Raw genomic sequence first — 26,208 nt, 5'->3', positions numbered from 1 at the left:
ATTCAGTAAATGTTTCCTGAATGAAGCAATGAATGAAAATGAATGGTTATATAATAAGCCCCAAATACTGACTTAGAAACAAAGATACTTAATTGCATGGGTTTGCTCTGCTTCTGAAGCCATATGGAGAAACATAGACCACAATTAGATTTTATATTCCTACTTCTAAGGAATTCTATACCATATGCTATTGCTCATAAGGTAATCGAGCTAGAAAGAGATCATAGTTTAAGAAAAGTCATCACTGATACTAGAAAAACTGCTAATGGTAAAATGACTCAAATACCCTAGAAAAATGGACAGCCTAGAATATTGATTACTTACATAAATTTTGGTTTGGGTTTTTTTTTTGGGGGGGAGGGGGTCTTTTTTGTCCTTTTAGGGCCATGTCCGTGGCATATGGAGGTTCCCAAGCTAGGGGTCCAATCGGAGCTGTAGTCACCGCTCTATGCTGGAACCACAGCAATGCCAGATCCGAGCCGCGTCTGCGACCTACACCACAGCTCATGGGAACACCGGATCCTCAACACACTGAGCCAGGCCAGGGGTCGAATCTACAACCTCATGGTGACTAGTCGGATTTGCTTCCGCTATGCCATGACGGGAACTCTCTTACATAAATTTTGTAAAAAATTTGAATGGTTGTAAATCACTAATATTTACTTATACTTTGCTCTGTTGTTAAGGAATCTGAAGTCTCTTGCAAGATTATGAAAACAACTAAAAAGACAGGAATAGAAAAAAAATATGTATCAGAACAGGTCAAGACTAAGAAAAATATTAGAACAAAGATTTAACTCTATTTTCTGGTGATCAAATAAAAAAATGTATAACCAGTTACTTTTCAAGGAAGCAAAGGCTTTTCTAGCATGTAGACTTGAGAAAAAAAATGGTTCGTGTGGGTTTTCATAAATGGACCTGATGATATAGTGAACCACATCCACTACAGAATTGCTGTATTAAAAATAGTAACAGATTTTTAGAGGAGTAATTCTTGTAACATTCCTCAGTGTAATCTAAACAAACATCAAATCAATAAAAAAATAATAATTCTTCTGTGACACAGGGGATTAATGAGAAAATGGATCTAAGTACATTACTCTCTTTGGGTCTGGACTGATCCAGAGTTATATATAGGACACAGAAAATTGATTTCATCTTGCATACCAAATTGGACTGATTTCTAGTCCATGTCTTTCATGGTGAACTGCCTGTAGTACTGTGTTAAGAATAATTAATAATCATAATCATAAATATTTTAAGCTTTACAAGGCATATGGTCTCTGTAGCAACTACTCAACTCTACCACTGTAGCATGAAAACAGCCATAGCAAATATTTAAAGAAATGGACATAGTTAGGGTCCATCCAACAAAATCTTATTTAGAAAAGCAAGTGGCAGGCAAAATTTGGCCCATAGGCCACAGTTTGCTGACCCTTGATTTAGAAGGACAGAGAGGCTACTATTCCTTCAAATAGGCCCCCAGAAATATAATTTTTCTTGATACAGCATTTGATAAAATTTGGATACATGACAGTTTGAACTTACGTCTTCTTTCCTGAGCCCATAGTTCATGTTTTCTAGGCTGCTGATTAAGGGCAAATCCATCTTTGAATAGATAAAGAAGCAAATAGCAAAATTGCCATTTTAAACTACTAATAAGCATCAAAAGTAAGTTTAATTTATACTGGCACTATGCAGTAGAAATTTCTGTGATGATAAAAGAGTTTTAACCTACACTTTTTCTTATCTGATAACAGTAGCCTCTAGCCACTCATGGCTACTGATACTTGAAATGTGGCTAGTGTGACTAAGGAACTAAATATCTAACTTTATTTATTTTTAAATAGCCACATGTGAATCAGGGCTATTCTATACTTTAATATATCATTCAGCACTTACCTAACTATATACAGACAATAAAAAAGTAATGCCTTGACTCGAAACGTTAGTGGGTATTATTCCCTTCACCCCAAAAGAGGTTCCTTGGTAACATGATTGGAGAAAGTAAAACAACAGACTTCTTATAGCTGTTAATATACTAGCACAATTCACTAATTTTCAAGAAGGGAATACAGTATTCAACTTTCTTTGTTTAAAAAAACAGCCCCCAATATGTCACAAGTTAATGTCTTCATTTGCATTTGAATATAGTATATTTATCTGAAGAATTGGAAATTCACAATAATAAATCTTAAAAGCATCAGTATTTTCCTTCTTTAATTAATTTTCTATCACTTCACAAACTGATGAAAAAGATAGCCATATAAGGGAATAATGGTCAATGAGATGGTAGAATACGAAGCCTCAGACTCCCCTTCCTACCACAGAGATACTGATTCAACAACCATACACAGACCACTTTTCCTTGTTAGAAATATAGAAACCAGTTAAGAGACTCCTACATTCCAGGTGAGTGTGAAACCAGATACATGAAAGCCAACAGGAAAATATGTGGTACACTCCTGCCATAGTCCCTTCCCCCAGCAAAGAGCCATGCAATTAGGAAGAAATGCCCAGCTCTTTCTGGATCTTCCCTGATGAGGGTAAGAGAAGACGAGTCCCTATATCCAACTTTCTGACATTTAGGGTGACCTTGCCCAAAAGAGTAGAGCCTGACTTGGAGTACCAATGAGGCTTGGCATACTCTAGGTTGCTTGGGGCCACTGAGGACAAAAGAAAAGAGGTGGATGACATGCAGCTACTACAAGAGGACCAATGAAACAGCAGACAGATATCAGAGGGCACAAGCGATTACAAGCTCCTGAAAAATAAATTAAATAAACCAGAAAATCCCTCAATTTAAAATATACACACGTAAGTCCAGAATAGACATGTCTAGAAAAAAGGCTTCAGAGGCCCCCAGAACTTCTAGCAAGGTTGATTGGTGAAGGCCCTTCCTTGTAGGAACCAGTTATTAAAGACTTAGTTGGCTGTTTTTTCAAATGCACAGAAAACAACACAAAGTTACAATGAACACACACATATATATACACAAACCAAGGAAAAATGGCCTAAAAGGAATAAAAAACTATAGAAACTGACTCTAAAAAAAAACAAAAACAAAAACACAGAGGTACATTATATGACAAAGAATTCAAAACAGCTATCATAAATACGCTCAGAAAAATCATGCATGACCAAATTAAGAATTTCAACAAAGAAATAGAAAACAGAAAACAGGAACCATGGAGGGAGTTCCCTCTGTGGTGCAGTGGGTTAGGGATCCGGTGTTGTCTCTGTGGTGGCGCATGTTCCATTCCCAGCCCAGCACAGTAGGTTAAGGATCTGGCATTGCTGCAGCTATGGTGAAGGTCACAGCTACAACTGAGATTCCATCCCTAGCCTGGGAGCTTCCACATGACACAGGTGTGGCCAAAAAAAGAAAAAAGAAAAAGAACCAAACAGAAATTTGGAAACTGAAGAATGCAATAATTGAACTGAAAAATTCAATAGAGGCATCCTTTTTTTTTTTTTTTAGCAGTATGCTTTATTGACAACACAAATGTGTGAATTCATCATTTCCTTTTTTAGGTATAGAGCTAAAGGCACAGGGGGTGTCTTAGGCATCCAACAATAGAATTGATCAAGCAAAAGAAAGAACAGCATATTCAAAGACAAGTCATTTGAAATTACCCAAAGGAGCAAAAAGAAAAAAAGAATAAAAGAGTGAAGAATGCCTAAGAGACTTAAGGGTTATAAACAAGAAGAATAACATATTAAAGGAGTCCCAAGGGGTAAGAGAGAGAGAGAGAAAGGAGCAAAAACTTATTTAAAGAAATAATGGCCCCTTTCCATCAGTGCAATCTACTCTTGTCACCCAAGTATTTGCAAATGATATGACTGATCCAATATATATAAACAGCTCATACACCTGAACCTGAAAAAAAAAAACAAACTGATTTTAAAATGGACAGAGAACTGAATATAGACATTGTTCCAAAGAGGAAAGGCAAATGGCCAACAGGAACATGAAAAGGTGCTCAACATCATTAATTATCAGGGAAATGTAAATCAAAACCACAATGAGCTAGCACCTCACACCTATCACAATGATTGTCATAAAAAAGAATACAAAAAGCGAATGTCAGTGAGGATGTGAAGAAAGGGGAACCCTTGCACACTGTCAGTAGGAATGTAAATTGGTACAGCCCCCATAGAAAACAGTATGGAGATTTCTCATAAAAATAAAACTATAACTACTATATTGCCCAGCAATTCCACTCCTGGAATTTTGTTTCAAAAGGAACAAAAACACTAATTCAAAAAGATACATGCACCCCATTGTTCATAGCAGCAGTATTTACAATTGCCAAGTGGAAGCAACTCAACAGCTGAGTGGATAAATAAAACGTGGGGGGGGGCGGTGTACACATACATACAATGGAATACTACTCAGCCACATAAAGAATGAAATTTTGCCATTTGCAACAACATGGATGGACTTGGAGGGTATTATGCTAAGTGACATAAGTCAGACAGAAAAGGACAAATACTGTATGATATCATATGTGGAATCTGAAAAAATACCCAAACAAGTGAATATAACAAAAAAGAAACAGACTCACAAATATAGAGAAGAATCTAGTTGTTACCAGTGGGGAGAGGGAAGAGGGAGAGGAAATATAGAAGTAGAAGATTAAGAGACAAATTATTATGTATAAAGTAAGCTATAAGGGTATACTGTACAATACGAGGAATATAGCCAATATGTTATAAAAACTCTAAATGGAGTATAATCTTTAAAAATGGTTAATCACTATATTGTACACCTGTAACTTATATAGTATCATACATCAACTATACTTCAATTAAAGAAAAAGAAATAATGGCCCCAAATTTCCCAAATCAGGAGAAGGTAGTGAACATACAGATTCGAGAAGCAAGATGGAACTCAAAAAAGACAAACTGAAAGATATCTACCTCAAGACACATTATAATAAAAGTCACAAGTCAAAGACAGAGAATTTTGAAAGCAACAAGAAAAAAAGCAACTTGTCACACACAAGGGACCAAAACTAAAGATCTCATACTTTCTGCTTTCCAAACATATTACATGCTACAGTTAAAAAAGTATAATATTGGGAGTTCCCATCGTGGCGCAGTGGTTAACGAATCCGACTAGGAACCATGAGGTTGCGGGTTCGGTCCCTGCCCTCGCTCAGTGGGTTAACGATCCGGCGTTGCCATGAGCTGTGGTGTAGGTTGCAGACGCGGCTCGGATCCCGCGTTGCTGTGGCTCTGGCGTAGGCTGGTGGCTACAGCTCCGATTCAACCCCTAGCCTGGGAACCTCCATATGCCGTGGGAGCAGCCCAAGAAATAGTAACAACAACAACAACAACAAAAAGACAAAAGACAAAAAAAAAAAAAAGTATAATATTGGCACAATGACAGACATATAGGGACCAACAAAACAGAATAGTGAGGCCATTAGTAACACCTACACATATATAGTCAGCTGATCTTTGACAAGGGTGCCAAAAATACACAAGGAGGCAAGGAGAGACTCTTCAACAAATAGTGCTGGAGAAACTGGATATCCACATAAAAATGAATGAAACTAGACCTACTTGTCTTACACCAAATCAATGAAAAATGGGTTAGGAGTTCCCTGGTGGCCTAGCAGTTAAGGACTCAGCATTCTCAATGTGTGGCTTGAGTTGGATCCCCGGCCCAGGAACTTCTGCATGCTGTAGGTATAGTAAAAATAAATAAATAAATAAAAGATTCTGCTGCTGTGGTGCAACAGGTTAAGGATCCAGCATTGTCACTTGAGTGGCTAGGGTCACTGCTATGGCAAGGATTCACTCCCTAGCTCAGGAATTTGCACATGCCACAGGCTCAGCCAAAAAACAGAAACAAAACAAACAACAAAAAAATAAAATAAAAAAATGGCTTAAAGACTTATAATACAAGATCTGAAACTATAAAACTGCTAGAAGAAAACAAAGGGGAAAAGCTTCATGACATTGACTTTTCTTGGCAATGATTTTTTGGATATGATGCAAAAATAGGGTAACAGAAGCAAAATAAACAAATGGGACCAGATCAAACTAAAAACCTGCTGCACAGCACAGTGAAAAAAATCAGCAGAGTGAAAACGCAACCTGAAGTATGGGAGAAAATAATCTGCAAACCATATATCTGATAGAGTTACTATCCAAAATATATAAGGAACACCTACAACTCAATAGCAAAAAAAACCCCAAATACCCTGATTTAAAAATGGCAAAGGACATACATACTTCTCCAAAGAAGACATATAAATGGCCAATAGGTACAAGATGATCAACATCACTTAACAGGGAAATTAAAATCAAAATCACAGTAAGAATATCACCTCATACTTGTTAGAATGGCTATTACAGAAACAAAAAACCAAAAAGAAATGTTGAAAACGATGTGAAGAAATTGGAACCTGGAACACTTCTGATAGGAATGTAAAATAGTGCATCCACTATGGAAAACAGTATAGAGATTCCTCAAATACTTAAAAATAGAACTGCCATAGGATCTAGCCATCCCAGTTCTGGGTATATATACAAAACAATTGAAATCAGGATCAAAACAATTGAAATCAGGATCTTAAGGACAAATCTGCACTCTCCCGGTCATTGCAGAATTATTCACAACAGCCAAAACATGGGAACAACCTAAGTGTCCATTAACAATTAAGTGGATAAAGAAAATGTGAGATACACACACACACACACACACACACAATGAAATAATTATCCAGCCATAAAATAAAGGAAATCCTGTCATATGCTACAATATAAATGAAACTTGACAATATTATGCTAAGTGAAATAAGTTGGTACCAGAAGGCCAAATACTGTATGATTCCACTTACATAAGATATTTGAAGTAATCAAACTCATCGAAGTATAAAGTAGATTGCTGCTGGCCAGGGGCTAAGGGGAAAGGGAAATGGCGAGTTGTTGTTCAATGAATATACAATTCCATTCATGCAAAATGAAAAGTTCTAGAAATCTGCTATACAGCATTATGCTTACTGTTAACAATGCTGTACTATATGCTTAATACTTTCTTAAGAGGGTAAATCTCATGTTCTACATTATCACAATAACAAATTTTTTAAAGACAACCATGTTAAGCAAAGCTGAGGTCTCTGCAAACCTACTGTTTCATTGCTTAGGGAAATCAGTATTTTTGTAACAAGAGGCATTCTCTTCCAGCTACTAATGGACTAGAGGTGTAAAGAGAGATCACATTCAAGTCTCTAGAAAAGGTAGAATGGAAAAAGGGATAGACAGAGAGAGAGAGATGGAGATTTTGTTTCCATCAAATACCTAATAGAATAGCAAGAAAAATCACCAGGGTATATCAGGAAGCATTTGTGGCTGGATGTCCAATAACTTAATAATTTACTATTTTACTTTATATGGCAATCAATGAAATATGCATAAGCAAGTAAAAACATCTTTGCCAAGCATATCTTTAAATACATTTAAAATACATAAATACATGATCCTGTTCGAGGTAGTCTAAGAAGACACTTTTGAGTGACAAGAGAGAATAAAGTGAAGATCCCTGGCATCATGTAATTTAAAACAATCATCAATAGAAGAAAATTTAAGAGAAAATGGTGAGATTATCTTTAAATGGTGATACCCTCAAAAAAAAAATCACAAAATCAAACTCTAAACTAATCTTATAGTCCAATGGTAATGATCATTTTTTGGTGTTATCTGGATTACCGTTATCTGGATTTCCCTCAATGTGGTATTTCAAATGTATTTCTACCACCATTCCTGACAGAGCAGTAGCTGAAAAACATCTCCACTACTGCTCGCTGTGCCGGCCTTCCTTTGTTGAATAAATGGCTTAATAAAAATGTTTAGAGTAGGAAACTGTTCATGTTGAAAATGTGAAATGTCTTCTTTAATGGACAATTAAGCATTACCACATCTACGTGAAGTGCATACCTTTTTTTTAATGTAAACTTTTAAGCAAGATTTAAACCAGCCTTGCGGATATAATTCAAAATAGAAGGTGGGAAGAGGAAAGAATGCACAATCTTAGTTTCTTTGGCTTAATAGGAAATCTTTGTCCCTGTATCTATAGAACAATAATTAGTCTTTAGAGTGATACAGACCCTGGTGCAATTAATGTCATTTTGTAAATTTTATTACTATATTTTTTATTCCCTATCTAGGCCTCCCTTTGAGTTACCAATCAATGATGGGTGGGATTTTTGTCTATCTACTGAGTTATTTGTTAAATCAGCCCCATTATGAAGACATGAGAGAGTGGAAAGGATGGCACCTTTGTTAAAGTAGCTAGGAACTAAAGTGATATGAAATACAAAAGGTCAAGAAGAAATTTTCCCAATTAAGAGTGGGCCAAAAAAACCAAACACAATTTTTAAACCAACTGTGCTTTGAGATACGTTATTTTTAATTTATATGGAAAATGGACCTCAAAAAGGGCCCGCATATTTTTTTAAGATCCAAAGGAGATTTTGTTGTTTTTCTTTTTTTTTTTTTTTTTTTTTTTTTTTAGAGTCACGTGTGCGGCATATGGAAGTTCCCAGGCTAGGGGTCGAATCAGAGCTGCTGCAGCCGCCAGCCTACACCACAGCCACAGCAATGGTGGCAGGATCTGAGCTGAGCTGTGTCTGCAACCATCACCGTGACTCATGGCAGCGCTGGATACTTAACCCACTGAGTGAAGCCAGGGATCGAACCCACATCATCATGGATACTAGGTGGGTTACTGCTAAGCAGGAACTCCTTGTTGTTTTTCTACAACAGCAAATCTCATTTGTGCTGGACAACAGATGTTGGAGGGTCCTCCTTCCCAGTCTGAGCTTCCTGGACCAGAGTCCCTCTAAGTCTCCTTTTTACGCTAATATGCTCCTCAGATTGTGTATAAAACGTTTAGCCCATATTGAGTTTTATGAATTCCTAGTATCCTTTTTCCTTTGCCTAGCATCTCTGATTTCCACCTAGGATTTTCTCTTAACCCAGATGCTGTTCCTGGGTCCCAGACACTGTTTCTCAATTTCATAGACTATTAATGATTCCTCTTCAACCCTAAAACCTAGCTGTCTGACCAAATGACATTTACCTATATTCCCTGCCTTATTTAAAGTCATCTAGGAAATGGCATTATTTTGCTTTTTTTAATGGCTGAGTAGTATTCCATTGTGTCTATATGCCACATCTTCCTAATCCAATCATCTGTCGATAAACATTTAGGTTGTTTCCACGTCTTGGCTATTGTAAATAGTGATGCAATGAACAGCGCAAATGAACCTTTCCACAGAAAAGAAAATCATGGACTTGGAGAATAGACTTGTGGTTGCCAAGGAGGAGAGGAGGGAGCAGGATGGATTGGGAACTTGGGGTTAATAGATGCAGACTATTGCCTTTGGAATGGATAAGCAATGAGATCCTGCTGTGTAGCACTGGGAACTGTATCTAGTCACTTATGATGGAGCATGATAATGTGAGAAAAAAGAATCTACACATGTATGTGTAACTGGATCACCATGCTCTACAGCAGAAAATTGACACAACACTGTAAACCAGCTATAATGAAAAAAAAATAAAAATTACATAAAAAAATTAAAAAATTGAAAAAATGGTCATCTAAGAGTTCCCATCGTGGTACAATGGAAATGAATCCAACTAGGAACCATGAGGTTGCAGGTTCAATCCCTGGCCTCGATCAGTGGGTTAAGGATCTGGTGTTGGTTGCTGTGAGCTGTGGTGTAGGTCGCAGAGGCAGCTCGGATCCTGCATTGCTGTGGCATAGGCTGGCAGTTATAGCTCTGATTCGACCCCAGGCTGGGAACCTCCATATGCCATGGGTGCGGCCCTAAAAAGCAAAATAAATAAATAAAGTCATCCACTGGCCCAGCTGGATTATTATTGACCTGGTTCCTTCACCAATGAGTACAGGATGTCTATACCTCTCCTTCCTTGTTGCAAGAGTGAAATACATACATACCATCAGCTAACCAAACCTATGACATTTAACTTTAATGTTAAAGTGGCAGTTCCAGTTTAACAGGAACTAGAAGCCAGGAAACTAAGCAAAAGTACATTGGATCATATATAGTTAGAACCTATAAAATGTAATATCTAATCTTTAATTTTTCAAATTATAAACCCTGCATGTTTGCACTGAATATGAGTGGTACATTGCTATAATAAAAAGCTAAGGATTTATCTGTAAAATTATATAAGATAGAAGGAAAAATTCCCAAGTTGATGACAGAATTCTGAATACTGAGTTGAAAATTCATGATATAACTATTAGGTTTCTACGTAGAATAATCACCAAAGACCCTGCAAAATGACACCTATATTTACACCAATGATACTCAGCGGTAACACAACAAACTAAGAGCTCTCTATTTTCTCTACTCAAATTTCGCTTTCTAGATATTCCAGGTTTCTCAATTACAGTGATGGTGAATAATGGGGAAAATCAGTAACCAGAGCAGATGCTACATAATTGGACTAGGTAACTTCCCATACTGTGTGGTTTGAGGACTACTTTTAGGTCTTATCGCCTTCACCCTTACCAGAAATACAGCATTATTCCATTCGGTATATAGTAACATCAGAAGAATTATTTCTGAAGAATCACGGTTACAATGGCTTCACATTACCTAGGCATTTCCAGTAAACTTTCTCACATTCACATTTTTAGATTGGAAAATCAGCACTCAAAATGAACCAGGTTTAGGGTCTGAGGTGATAAGATAGTTCCTATCTAAGTCAAATTACATCGGATGTGCAACAGTACAGTGACATACTCCACTCTCAGTGACTGGACAGCATGGAACCCCAGAAAACACACTAACAATAAAACAGAAGTCTAGGCAAAGCACTTCCGAAGAGTAAACTAAATTTACCCTAGTGTGGGATCAAAGACAGAAAATGTCATTGTATCATATATTACTTTAGTTTTGAGCTACTAAATAATTCAGGCACCGTATCGTTTCAGGAATGAAGTGAGAAATAATTTTAAAACCTACTAAATAAATACCATGCCAAGTGCTTATTTGGCTCACTCCCTTACCTTGTTCCTGTCTTTGCTCAAATATCACACCAAGGCCCATCCTGATCATCCTATTTCAAATTTTAAACCCATCCCTAGTACTCTCTACTCTGCTCTATTTCAGTTCTTTTTACCATAGCATTTATACCTGGGATTTTATATCTGTATATGTGTGTATATATATGTATGTGTTTGTATATGAGCGTATATACACATGTCCGTATTTCTTTGCCCTCACTATAATGTAGTCATATGCTGCTACCACAATGCCTGGATCATAGTAGACACTCAAATATGCATTATATACCTATGTTAGACTTTAATAGGTTGCCAGGAAATTCACTTAAGTATCCTACATCCTGGCAGTATGTTAGGGATATTAAAGAATTTCAGTGACTCTCCCCATTCCCTATAAGATTAAGGGCTTCCACATTTGGAAATGACACTCTGATGAATTACATGCTTTTCTCAAAAGTTTTAAACTAACTCCATTTAGATTCAGAGAATATTAGTGCTTCACTGGAAAGAGATGCTTTTTCTTACCACCCAGAAGCAATTCCTTTTCCAAGATGACAGTTATCACTTATTTATGCTGAATAAATTATTTTTAAATTTTAGCATATATTTATAACTTTATTTTTGGAACACTAGGAAGAACTGAACTATGACCATTATTCAATTAGAATGATCTAGCACTACTCTTTACTATTTTCCAAAATTACCTTGCCTAACTATCCCAAACCACAGCTGTAAAATGAATTATATTTGGTGAACAAATATTAAAATTAATAATATTTCATATTACTTTGAATACAGCTATAATTTCCTTTTCTAATACAACTTTTATAAAATGTGCCATTCCTTCCCTTTTGTTTCATTTAACCAACAAGAAAAATTACTTTACTCCTCGCTACTTATCAAAAGTTAATAAAACAATCCTACCTACTCTATTTGCTAAATGGGGAAAAGGGGAAGTTAGGACTTTGGGGGGAGAGAGAGAAGAGAGAATAAATGTGAACATTATGAGTTCCCTTCCGATATTTAAATTTGAGGAGGTGAAATAATAATACTGTCTAGGTATCTGGAAATATAAGACCAGAGGCAGGCGAAAAGTCTGGATCAAAGATATAAATTTAAGAACATACACATAAGGATGATAATATGAACTTATCACGGCAGGCAAATTTCAGCAGGAGAAAAAAAAAAGCCTTGAACAAAACCTCAGGAACTAGGCAAAATTATTGGGGCAGAAAGATGGGAAGCTAGGAAATAGAAGCAGGGTATAGACAGGTAGAATGCACTGGCAGTTCAAGAAAGAAAGGGTAGAAGTTGATACCAAATGCCAAAAAAGAATTTCAAGAAGATGACATTTAAGAAAAGGACTTTAGATTTAGACTTTAATATAAAGGTCACAGGTAATCTTGGAAGAGGCTATTAACAGAGTACATGCACAGAAATTATGCTGTCTAGCATTGAAGTGTTCTCTTCTGCTCTGTGTGGCTGCTCTAAAGCTACCATTAGACATTTGTTGAGAATAAAAGTCAGTTCAATACATAATTTACATAATGTATGCTGTGGACCTCCTTTAACACATTAGGGTTAAGGAAAATAACAATTGGTTTGACAAGAGGCTACTATATTACATCAAATTTTCTATATGGAGTTGTCTGACTAAATAATTGATATATGGGGTCACTAATGTTTTAATTTTTAATGGAGGTATCATTATGTAATATGTATAAGTTAATAAAGAAAAGATCTTTTAAAAATACTGACAATAACAACTCAGGATGTGTGTAATACAGGTGGGGTGTAAATTAATCCAACACTTCGGAAAACCACTTGACATTACTATTGAATTTAAACCTAGGTATGTAACCTTTGAGGCAATTCTCTATACTAAATAGAAATGCATGCACAGGTACACAAAACACATGTACAACAGTATTCATAGCCAAAACACAAAGGTCTGTCAATATCTGAATGGGTGAGTTAATTTTGATACATTTTTATAATGGAATACTATAGAGCAGGGCTTGGCAAACTATGACCTATGGGCTCAGATCTTCAGCCTGTTTTCATAAATAAAGTTTTATTTGAATACAACCACATCCATTTATGGCTATCTTTGTATTACAATAGTCAAACGGAGCAGCTGTGACAGGACAGTATGATGCACAAACTCAAAAATATTTAATATTAGAGTTCCCGCTGTGGCACAACGGGATCGACAGTGTCTCTGCAGCGGCAGGGATATGCATTCAATCCCCGACCCAGTGCAGTGGGTTAAGCATCTCGTGTTGCCACAGCTGTGAAGTAGACTGTAACTCTGGCTTGGATTTGATCCCTGGCCTGGGAATTCCATATGCTGCAGGGCAGCAAAAAAAACGTTATTGCCTTGCCCTTTACAGACAATGTTTGCCTACCTGGGCTACAGAACAAAAAAATGGCAAATTGCAGTTACACTCAAGACTCTGAACGACTCTCACAAACAAGAGGTTGAGTGAAAGAAGCCAGATATAGAAAAGGAGACACTCTATGATTCATGTCATATAAAGTTCAAAAAATAGGCAATACTAAATATAGTTCTTCCAGTTAAATTTGAAGAGGAAGAAGGCAATGGGAATTAAGAAGAATGAGGTGTTGGTTATGTGCGTGAATCGATCTTGAGATTATTCATTGAACTATATGCTTATGATTTGTGCACTTTTATATGTAGTGCTTCAATAATTTTTTTAAATATGGAGAAGGATTATATACCAAACTATTAATAGCCGTTATCCACAGAGAGTATAGGAGGGGAAGAATGAAGAGATTATTTTTAATAAATCTATATCCATGTTTTTTAACTTTTTAAATAAACCTATTATCTTAGAACTCTGAAAAAAGTTATAAAATGATATACATTATTATATATCTTTATCATGATATGATTATATTTTTATTCACAGGACTTAATACTTTGTAGGCACTCAAGTGACAACAGAAGGTTAGAAACTAAATGTTTAAATCACTCAGTGTCTCTAAATTCTGTGGCCCCACAATAGAAAATACATTTTATACCTGTTATATTCTGTGTTTTATCTAAAAGTTTCATAATCTTATGAAACCTTCTCATATGTTTTTAAGACACGATCTTAATTACCTTTGTCAGATTATATTTGTTATACATCCCCTATCTTTAGTAATACTGTGCATTAACATCATGGTCTTAACCATCCCCTTAAGCTAACTCTCCTCCTTTTCAAAGAGATAAAAGACTTTAGGAATTGAAAGTGACATTGAAAAAATGGTGCTGGCATCTACCAATTGTTGCTTAAAGTAAAGATTTAAGAAAGAAATATCTCTGCATGATTTAATGATTGCTTGCTATAGCAAAGTTCTTTTGTCTGGTCTCTAATACAGCTCCCTAGAGTGTCATGTTCAATATGCAACAAAACAATGATGTAGAGGTTTTGACAAAGAGCCCATCTCCCTATTGAGGTGGCATTACAGGATAATAGCTGCCTGAGCTATATAATTCAATGAACTATATTTTAGTATTAAAATATCTGTTAATCAGCTTTTAAAGCCACAATGTTCAAAACTCAGAACAATATGTAAAACATTCCTTTACCAAAGGGAATGACTAATCTTCTGTACAGCTTTGATAAGTTACAAAAAATAGGTTTATCTCAGAAGACTGGTTATGATTAATATGCAGTTCGTAAAGCTCCTTAGCACTGTATGGTCTCTCTCTAACTAAATCTAATAAAGATAGGTCACGCATTTTTCATATTCCTTTTTCACCCATGACAGATCTCTAATAGGATTTATATGCATTTGATATTAATTGTATCGAAGACTGCACCAATTGCAATAATCCTTCATTTCTTTGCCTTTTTAAAGCTATACATAAATTACGAAGTTTCCATTTTTGTTTGACTGCAGCTCTCACTGACAATCAAACCATGTTAATGATAGAGAGGTAGAGAAAGATTAAGAACAACCTCACCTAGTTCAGTGAAATACCAAATGATACCAAAGATTATAAACCTAGGTTTCAGAGCTGTTTTCGCTCTCCTCTCCCTTGTGTCAGAAGAGCTCAAGTATATAACATCAGTGAAAACCTTGTACTCCAAATTGGAGAGGAAAGGACATGCTTTTAATAACCATCTCACAGAGGGGTGCTGGCAGTAACCCATCGTTTTGATGAAGTATTGCTTTTCTAGCCATCTACAGAGACAACACAGGAAATGTAAAAATGAGATAGTGCTACCTAGAATGAAAAAGCGAGTGTCCTGGGGGCTCAATCTAAAATAGTCCTTAATTTTAGCTCTGAACTCAAAAGAGGCTTCACTTATATCTGGGGAAAAAGAAATGTATCTTGTGAGACTATTCAAATTGTAATTGCAGTTAAGAGAAGTGGACAATTATATTTTCATATTCTATATTCTGCACTATGACATAAATAGTGAAAAATTTCATCTGCAAAAGAACATACCAAGGGATTTGAGAAACTAATAAAATGTTGCTTTACATTCTATCAAAACACTTGGCTATTAGTGGGTAAAATCCAATGGAAAAAAAGTAGGTCACAATTTTAATGATTTTCTTTAGCTGAAACAGACGACATACAAATTCAGCATTTAAATGTCTCTCATACACACAGAAATTATTAAAAAAAAAAACCCGCAAGAAAGTCTGTATGACAAATTAAAGTTACAGAATTACCTCATGGATTATATATATAACTTTTGCCTTTGCATTAAGAAAGGTTACTTTTTAAATGCAATACTCATGAAAAAAACATGAACACAAATTCAAAAGTCAATTAACTAAAGAAAGGCAACCAAACACATCTCATCCATCTATAAAAGCTATATTTGGGAATCTTTCTGCCTCTGGTCATAAAGGAGTAAGTGATATTAGACTAGTCCTCCATCTGTAAACAACTAGAAAACTAGACAAAATATATGAAACAACTGTTTTCAGACCTTGGACAACATGCAGCACAAGCCTGTGATCCCTGAGAGAAAGGAAACACACAAAGTGAGCCCTGTACTCATCCCAGCTTTGTGTGTGGAGGCACCTTCCATATTGTAGTTCAGGAAGGGGGAAATTATGCAGAGTACTGGAGTCTCACAGAGCTAAAGAGAGAAAGAGAGAAAGATGTAAGATCAGGGAGGCTGAGGCAGCTTAGATTTATCAGGTACAGTATCAGAGAAGAGAAATCCCCACAGAAAAATTGTTCCAGACATCCACAATGGAGTCCCCTTGAGTTTTTGGCTGAATACCAATCTACACAAAGGTAGGGCAGACTTGATGAGGATGGGCACAGAATACTACTAGAGAAAGAATGTCCACCAGAAAAGAATAAACTTAACTTCTACTGCAGATCACACAGGACTAGGAGACATTTTGATCAACCAGAGTGGGGAGACTTCACTGAACATTCAGAGATCCAAAAAAGGCCACACTTTAGGAGTAGGATTAAACTAGCCCTATAGGAAATGCTACTTTAGATTCACACAAAGTTTAAAAATAAGTCTTGAAATGATCAGGATGATCTACATATAAATTAATGGCCAGAACAAAGCCTAACACTCTACAATATTCAACAATGTCATATTCTATCTAAAATTCAGTCAAAAATTACCAGATAATCAAAGAAGCAGGGAAATATGATTCATAAACATGAGGAAAAATCACTCAATAGAAATAAATGCAGAAGTGACAGGAGTTCCCGTCGTGGCGCAGTGGTTAACGAATCCGGCTAGGAACCATGAGGTTGCGGGTTCGGTCCCTGCCCTTGCTCAGTGGGTTAACGATCCGGCGTTGCCTGCCGTGAGCTGTGGTGTAGGTTGCAGACGCGGCTCGGATCCCGCGTTGCTGTGGCTCTGGCGTAGGCTGGTGGCTACAGCTCCGATTCAACCCCTAGCCTGGGAACCTCCATATGCCGTGGGAGCGGCCCAAGAAATAGCAACAACAACAACAACGACAAAAGACAAAAAGACAGAAAAAAAAAAAAAAAAAAGAAGTGACAGAGATGGTGGAAATAGCACGCAAAGATTTTAAAAACATATTATTAGTACATCCAAGATTTAAAGAAAACATGAACACAATGAGAAGAGAAATGTAACTACAAAAAAGAACCAAAAAAGACTCCAGAGCTGAAAGCTGTAATAAATGAAAATTTCACTGTATGGACTAATAGCAGATTAGACACTGAAATAAAAAAGACGAGTGAAGGAGTTCCCATTGCGGCTCAACAGTAACAAACCTGACTACTATCTGTGAGGACATGAGTTCAAGCCCTAGCCTGGATCAGTGGGTTAAGGATCTGACATTGCTGTGAGTTGTGGTATAGGTAGCAGACACAGCTTGGATCCCACGTTGTTGTGGCTGTGGCATAGGCTGGCAGCTGCAGCTCTGATTAGACCCCTAGCATGGAAACTTACATATGCTGCAAGTACAGCCCTAAAAGACAAAACAAAACAAAACAAAAAGGTGTAAAATAGAAATAATGGCAATAATAACTACCAATCTGAAGCACAGAAAGAAAAAAAAAATGGATGGCTAAAAAAATTATCACAGAGTTTCAATGACACATGGGACAATATGTGATGTAATATACAAGAAATTTCCAAAATGGTTAAGGGATCCTTCTGTATAGCAGAGTACTCTACCCAGTATTCTGTGATAATCTATGTGGGAAAAGAATCAGAGAAAATGAATATGCATATATGTACGACTGAGTCACTTTGTTGTACAGTAGAACTTATCACAGCCCTGTAAATTAACTATACTTCGGAGTTCCCGTCGTGGCGCAGTGGTTAACGAATCCGACTAGGAACCATGAGGTTGCGGGTTCGGTCCCTGCCCTTGCTCAGTGGGTTAACGATCCGGCGTTGCCATGAGCTGTGGTGTAGGTTGCAGACTCGGCTCAGATCCTGCGTTGCTGTGGCTCTGGCGTAGGCCGGTGGCTACAGCTCCGATTAGACCCCTAGCCTGGGAACCTCCATATGCCGCGGGAGCGGCCCAAGAAATAGCAAAAAGACCAAAAAAAAAAAACTATACTTCAATAAAACTTAAAAAAAATAAAGCTGCTGTGAACACTTATGTTTAAAAAAAGAAAAGTCAAAAGAAATATTTGAATAAGATAGCCCACAATTTTCCAAGCTTGATGAAAAATATCAATGTTCAAATGTAAGAATATCAAAGAACCCAAAACAAAATAAATACAAACCCAAGGTATATTATAATAATATTGTTGAAAACCAATGATAAAGAAAAAATTTTAATAGTAGCCAGAGGAAAAAACATGTTACATAGAGGGGATCAGAGTTTAAAATGATTGCTGACTTCTCATCAGAAACAGTACAGGCCATAAGAGAATAGAAGACATATTTAAAGCAATAAAACAAATGGCAGGGGGTGGAGAGAGTGAGGGGGGGGAAGGGGAGGTCAATCTATCATCTTAGAATTCTGTATCTCATGAAAATACTAGTTATCATGAAGATACTAATAGATAAATATAATCTTAAAGAATCCAATTGAAGAGAACTTACACTACAAGAAATGTTTAAAGGAAGTGTTTTAAGTGAAAGTAAATCAATGCCAGAAACTCAGATCTACATAAAGTAATGAAGAGTACCAGAATTGTGTGAAATAAAAAGATGAAAACAGATAAGACATTGTTTCTAGTTTGTTCTCCTTAAAATGTAATTGATTATTTAAAGAAAAAATAATACAATGTATGGTCAGACCTATAACATATGCAGAATAAAATATATGAAAATAATAACAAAAAAGATGAGAGGGAAGAATGTGAGTATGCTACTGTAAAGGTCTTATACAGAAATTACAGGGAGTTCCTGTCATGGCTCAGTGGTTAACGAAACCAACTAGGATCCATGAGGACACAGGTTCGATCCCTGGCCTTGCTCAATGGGTTAAGGATCTGGTGTTGCTGTGAGCTGTGGTGCATATTACAGATCTGGCTCGGATCCTGCACTGCTGTAGCTGTGGTGTAGGCTTGCAGCTGTAGCTCTGATTCAACCCCTAGACTGGGAACTTCCATATGCCACAGGTGTGGCCCTAAAAAGACAAAAGACCAAAAAAAAAAAAAAAAAAAAGAAAGAAAGAAAGAAAGAAAGAAATTACATAGTATTTAAAGCTAGATTGTCATAGGTTAAAGATTCATGGTGTAAACCCTATAGCAGCTATTGAAAATTAAAATAAAGAGATGTATCTAATAAGCCAATTGGTGAGATAGAATGGAATATTAAAAAAATACTTAATCTAAAAAAAAGCAGGAAAAGAAATCAAAGGAACAAAGGAAAGGTGAAACAGATAGAAAACAAGATTGACTAGAAACATAGTTACATTAATAATTGTATTAAATGTAAATGGATTAACCATACAAATTAATAGGCAGAGATTTCTAGACAGCATTAAAAATACATGTGCCCAAATTCATGCTTTCTACCAGAAACTCACTTTAGATATAAAGATACAGATTGGTTAAATATAAAATGATAGAAAATGATGCATCATGCAAACAGTAATCATAAGAAAGCTGGAATAGCTAAATATCACACAAAAGTATACTTTAGGACAAGGAATATTACCACAGATAAAGGAGGACATTCCATTATTATGAAATGGTCAATTAATAGGGAAGACAATCCTAAATGTGTATATAATCAATAACAGTTTCAAAACATATGAAGCAAAAACTGACAGAACTCAAGAAGAAATAGACAAATCCATAATTAGAGTTGGTGATTTTAACACACCTCTTTCAGTAACTGATAAAAAATGAGTAAATAGAAAATCATTAAGAATATAAAAGATGGAGACATCACTATTAACTGACTTGATCTAAATAATGTCTATAAAATAGTTTAAACCAACTGCAGAATATATCTTTTTTTCCAAGTGCACTGGAAACATTCAATAAAACAGACTATATGTCAAGCCATAAAACTAGCCTTAATAAATTTAAAAGTAATACAATAAAGCCATAATCGCTCAAGATTTTCAATTTTTGGGTGGTAATGAAATAAACTGCCACCTCTCAGGAACCACTAAAAGACCAGAACAAACCGTGGAAGTCAGGGTTCATTTCAGTACAAGTACTGCTGCTCTAAACCTTTGTTGAAATGGTAGGTTGAATGGTGGCCCCCCCCCAAAAGATATATCCATATTCTTACCCTGAGAACCTGTAAATGTGACCTTATTTGGGAAAAAAAAGTGTTCTTATAAATATAATTAAGTTAAGGATCTTAAGATGAGATCATTCTGGATTATCCAGATGGGTACTCAATTCAATGAAAAGTGTGCTTATAAAAGACACACAGAGAAGAGTCATACCAGGAAAAGAAGACAATGTGAAGCCAGAAGGAGAGACTAGAGTAATGCAGCGACAAGCCAAAGGATATCTGGAGCTATCTAATGCACAAGAGGCAAGGAAGACGTCTCCCTTAGAGCTTTCATAGGGAGTGCAGCCCTGCCAACACCTTGATTTCAGATACCTGGCCTCCAGAACTGTGATACAGTTAAGTTTCTGTTGTTTTAAGCCATCAAAGTTGTGGTAATTTATTATGGCAGTCTTAAGAAACTAGCAATCACATAGGTAAGAGTTTCTCCAGAGTCTATATATTAGAGATTTGTTATGAAATAGGATATACTAATCTTCAACTTGAAATGATGCAACCAATTTACTCTCCAATATGACTGTACCTATTTACAATTCCTATGAACAAAAAAGTTTCCAGTACCTGGTACTACCAGACTATTGGAGGAGAAGCAATTTAATGAGTGAGAAATGGCATTTGGTTATTTCAATGTTCCAAGTGGAGTTGAACTGGTTTGGGCAACTGGACCACTTGATTTCTAAGGTCCCTGCCAACTCAACAAATCTATTTCCATGATTTTTTCATTTACCCATTCAATACAACTTTATTCAATACCTATTTGTGTCAGCCAGGCACTTTGATCAGCACTAAGGACACACATATGAACAACATATCGTCTCTGTCCTTCTACCTCAATGGCTGTTTTACCTCCCAGCTTTCTTCTACTCTATATTCTTATGACAGGGACTTTGGCATTAGACGTGAATTTGACTCCTGATTCTATTCCACAAATTATGTGACTTTAGGCAAATTACTTTACCACTCTAAGCTTCCTTTTCTTCATCTCTTAAGAGAACAAGAATTCCATCTACCTCACAGAACTGTGAGGATTAGAGATAAAGGTAAATACCCACTGCATAATAAGTACTCGATATTAAAGTTCTTTTCTAACTTCCCTTAAAAAAAATGGAACACAGAAGATATGAGCGAGGGTTGGCAATTAACTAATAATTATCAAGTGTTCCCTTATCCAGAAATTCCACTTCTTGTATTCTAAAAACAAAAAATTAAAGTCTTCAAGGTTATGTAAATAAGGATGCTCATTTTAGAATTATAATGGCTAAAAACTGAAAATAAACCCAATGTCTTTTAATGGTGAAATGGCATGAGATATGTTTCCAAAGAAGGGAGGGACTTTCACTCTACTCTCTGGAAGGGAATAGTAATAGGAAGAAGACTTATAATCCTCCTGTCCAAGCCCTCACTTTCTTCTTTCCCTGGAAGGACAGATGTATCTAATTAAACAATCGCTAGGTCTCTGTCACTCATTAAGTTTCCATTCTCCATGGGCAGAGTTATTCTGTTAAAGTTCATTGCTCATGCACTGACCCATGCCTTATTTCTTTCTTCTCTTCACTTGCATCTACATGCCCTCTCTAACTCTGTTTCCACCTCTGCTTTATCTCCCCCAGATAAGCCCAATAGGATCTCCCTCCACCCCCAAATAGTCTGTTGTTTTTTGGAGGATGGGGGAAATAAAGCAGAGGTGGAAGCAGAAGTGGAAACACCAACATAAAAGAATACTATGGAGCCATTAAAAATTATTTAGCTTTCTATATTTTGACATGGAAAGATAATCATACTATCTTCTTGAGTAAAACTAAAAAACAAACACAAAAAACAAACACTAACTGCTTTTCTCAAGATGGTGAAATTAAGATGCATTTAGGGAGAGGGAGGGGAGTCTGTTTTCTTAACTTTTCTATAAGATAGTTATACAATTTGCATAAAATTATTGTTTTCTTAAGTATGGAAATAGAATGCGAAGAAAATAAGAACAAAAGTTCCTAATAGGGAGCAAAATCAAAATAGATAATGAGTAGATAAAAATAGATATTCTTTCATCATTCTCCAGTGGTTATAATAAGATTCTAGGAGTTCCCATCATGGCTCAGTGGTTAACGAACCCGACTAGTATCCGTGAGGACACAGGTTCAATCCATGGCCTTGCTCAGTGTATTAAGGATCCAGCATTGCCGTGAGCTATGGTACAGGTCGCAGAGGCAGCTCGGATCTCACATTGCTATGGCTGTGGTTTAGGCCGGCAGCTGTAGCTCTGAGTCAACCCCTGGCATGGGAACCCCCATGTGCCGCAGGTACAGCCCTAAAAAGACAAAAAAAGAAAAAAAGATTCTATAACAAGTTTCCAAGTATGTTTTCCTCAAACAAAAGTTGTAATACGGTAGAACCTATATTGCAATATCCCAAAATAATAGAGCTTTTAATATCTTCAAGTCCTACTGATCCTGAAATTATCACTCTATGTAGTAAAATCATGAAATAGCAAAATTAGTCCTCATAACAGGTAGTGTACCCTGTAACAGCATCATTAGAAAGAGATTCTACTGCAGCTTCATTATGTTTATTCATTGACAAGTATACTTTTTTTCCAAACATTCCAAACTCATTACTAATAATCTAACTAACACCTCCTTGGAGCTTATTTTAAAGTAACTTTCATTTCCAAATGTAATGATATTCAAATAAGAAACAGTACCGGGCCTACACAAACAAACCTATTTTAAAATATCCAAAATTTAAATAAATTAACATTGAAATGAACAAACCAACTCTAAGTCTCCAAAGTTACATTAAATTTATATACTCTTGAAATTATGCTTTTATAGCAACTGAAGTGTTAAACTAACTGCAGCATACACAATTTTGTATATATCACAGGATTCAAGTTGACAAGAATATTCAATCTAATCTGATAGAAAAAAAGTATTCCCCAACCCTATCTGTGTTATACAAGAAGTCCTGATTTACAAGTTGGTTGTATTCTAAAGATGGTTTGCAAATCAGCTAGAAAAAATGCTGGGACAGATTTAATAAGAAAAACAAGTTTAAATAAAATGCTCAAGTGCCAAGGCTATCCTGAAAAACACAATTAACCCATTAAAATAATGTGCTACTTTAGTAATAGAAGTTCTAAGCCCTGGAATGGAGTCAAGAAGCCCTGAAAAAGAATGGATATGTGTATATGTATAACTGAATCATTTTGTTGTATAGCAGAAATTGTCACAAATCAACTATATTTCAATAAAACTATAAAAATAAAAAAAAAAGAGGAAGCCCTGAAAACTGAGTTGTTCATTGGGGAGCTTTGGTGGCAGCATAAGCCCAAAAGCAGCAAAGGAGAGTTCCAGCATTATGAGGTCCAATCACCCATGTTCAGAAGGATAAGCGAATTGTCTGTAAAATGAACAATCAAGGACTACTCATAAGAAAGTACAATACAGGAAGAGTAACTGTACAAAACCACACAGAGGCTACCAAATATCATGAAACAAAGCATTCTTTCACAGCTTTGACCTTAAAAATAAGGGCTGCTAGGTCTGCATTTCATTTACCATAAGTAAAGTACCCTCCTAAAAACTCCTAGAAGAATAGGGAGCCATTTTCCATTCACTACATATTCTTACACCCATAATTATCCCTGTTGCTCAATAATAACTGGGGAAAACTTGCTGGATATTGCGTCATGGTGCCCAGGGAGCACATTCAGATAAGAAGCAACACAGCATAACAGTTATAAGATCAGAGTTTAGCATCAGTCACAACTAATCTTGGGTGGGTTAGTTAATTTCTTTGAATTTCAGCCTTTTCCTGAATTGGAGATGAAAATAATGACTGCCCCACAGGGTTATAGAGGATTAAATGAAATCATCCATGAAAAACATTTATCACAGCAATTGGCACAAATTGTAAGTGGTCAGTAAATGTTACTAGACAGTTACCTAGCAGAGATGTTGGGACTGGGGTAGACCTTTATATAACAAACTGGCATAAGCCCTCTCCCCCCGTTGATAAGTAAAACAGCCAGCTTGCCAAAGAACTGCATACCTTAAGTCGGAAAAGTAGGAGCTTTTTTTCCTCCCCTTGAGATGGCACCAGGGTTTAACTATCTTTTATCCTATTTCTAGGCTTAACTGCCTTCACTCTCTCCAGAAAGTGTTACGACTTCTTTACCTCAGCAAGAACAGGAAACATCTTTGAAAAACAAAGTAGTTTGTCACCAACTGCTGTCTCTGGAAATCAATCTCAGAAATATTAATGTGAGGCAAGGGGGAAAACATGCAAAATGCATTCCAAATTTTACCAAATACTTCTGGAAACTTCCCTCTTGCACTTGGTGCAGTGCTTCTGTAGTTACACACGTAACCTTTTAAATTATATTAAGTATTGAATAAGTCACAGATATGTATTTGTCCCACGATCTTTTCATAAGAAGAGCTAAATATGAGTCATTCACCTGGCATAGTCAGTGAACTATGAATGTTGATCTATGAATGTGTGCTGTATGCGTACTTGAAAGACATCTCTTTGAGTATAACAACTAAAAGGGCGGGGGGGGGGGGAACTAATCGTTCCTGATGGAAACTTGCTGAAAATAATATTATGCCTAGATTGCACTGATGAAGAGTACATTGAATCTCCTCTTGATGACTCCTCATCAAGACCAATTTCTATTCCATACAATAAACAGAGATGCCCTCCAAAACCACTGAAGAGCACTGGGCTGCTTTTCTGTGAAATAACCAAAGACTACTATATTTTTATAGTTCCTCTTTCTGCTGTTAGCTGTCACATCTCACTGTCAATAGCACCTTTTTTTTTTTCTTTTCAAAACACAAGATTAACTAGGTGAGAGCCTGAGTTGACACCCACGATTCTCTAAGACACATAAGACTCTCCCCTCCCCCTTAATTGGCAGAAATTCAGGTCATACTCCAAATAGTTGAGATCAGCCAGAATACTGAGTTCCTGATCAGGCAACCTCTGTTGAATACAAAACTGTCATAATTGTATTCCAAAAAGCAGGAACGTAAAGCCCAACTGATAGAAACCTTTAAAACCAGAAAACATGTTGTCACAGCAAACTACATAAAGCAGTTATCAAAAGTGATTTTCTATCCATCGCCATGGAGATGCCGTCTATCAGGGATTCATCTAAACAGCCCAGAAATTAAGCTTTGAACATTTTAGGACATGTGATACTACAACAATATGCCCAGATTTTTGGGAATCTTCACTTTTTCCTTTGTTTTACTGCTTTCTTAGCTTTTGTCCTATGAATACCCCAACCCACCAACCATAATAAAGAAAACTAAAGATTCGGAATAGAAGCTGTTATAATATTATGGGGATTTATAATAACTGTCTGTAACCAGGAATCAACAGAGTCTATATCCTGGTTTACAATATTTGCAAGAGGACATTGACTATAAGCAACCGTACCTGCATAAGCTTTTTGGGTCTGTTGTGGAGCTAGGGAAGACAGGTGTGTTTGGCACATTCATAAAGCTCAAGAAAGGAATTTAAGGCGTTCCCATTGTGGTGCAGCGAAAACAAATCCGACTAGGAACCATGAGGTTGTGGGTTCGATCCCTGGCCTCACTCAGTGGGTTAAGGATCTAGTGTTGCCATGAGCTATGGTGTAGGTCGCAGATGTGGCTCAGATCTGGCATTGCTATGGCTCTGGCATAGGCCAGCAGCTGTAGCTCCCATTAGTCCCCTAGCCTGGGAACCTCCATATGCCATGAGTGCAGCCCTAAAAAGACAAAAGAAAAAAAAAATTAACAATAATGCAAATTGATGAACACACATTTAAAAACGCCAAGGTATTTGAGGTACCCCTAGTAAAGAAAAGAAACCTTAATCTCCCTAATGAATTAACCATAAGACTAGTTTGAAGCACTAAAAAAAAATGCAATCCAGCTTCCTTTTCCTCCCCAAAGTGATATTCATACAAATCCACAGTGTGCA

At 36.5% G+C, this 26,208-nt stretch overlaps 1 protein-coding gene across 5 annotated transcripts in view; it reads right to left on the bottom strand.

Annotated features, from left to right (window-relative positions):
• The window catches only part of DIAPH2 (diaphanous related formin 2), a 918,057-nt gene that overhangs the window by 772,915 nt on the left and 118,934 nt on the right, over positions 1 to 26,208 (bottom strand). The gene's annotated exons all lie outside the window — the stretch shown is intronic.

The sequence above is a fragment of the Sus scrofa genome, chromosome X (assembly GCF_000003025.6).
Source record: "Sus scrofa isolate TJ Tabasco breed Duroc chromosome X, Sscrofa11.1, whole genome shotgun sequence".
Lineage (NCBI taxonomy): Eukaryota > Metazoa > Chordata > Mammalia > Artiodactyla > Suidae > Sus > Sus scrofa.
Note: the sequence above shows the minus strand (reverse complement) of the source record. Positions and strands in the feature narration are given on the sequence as shown.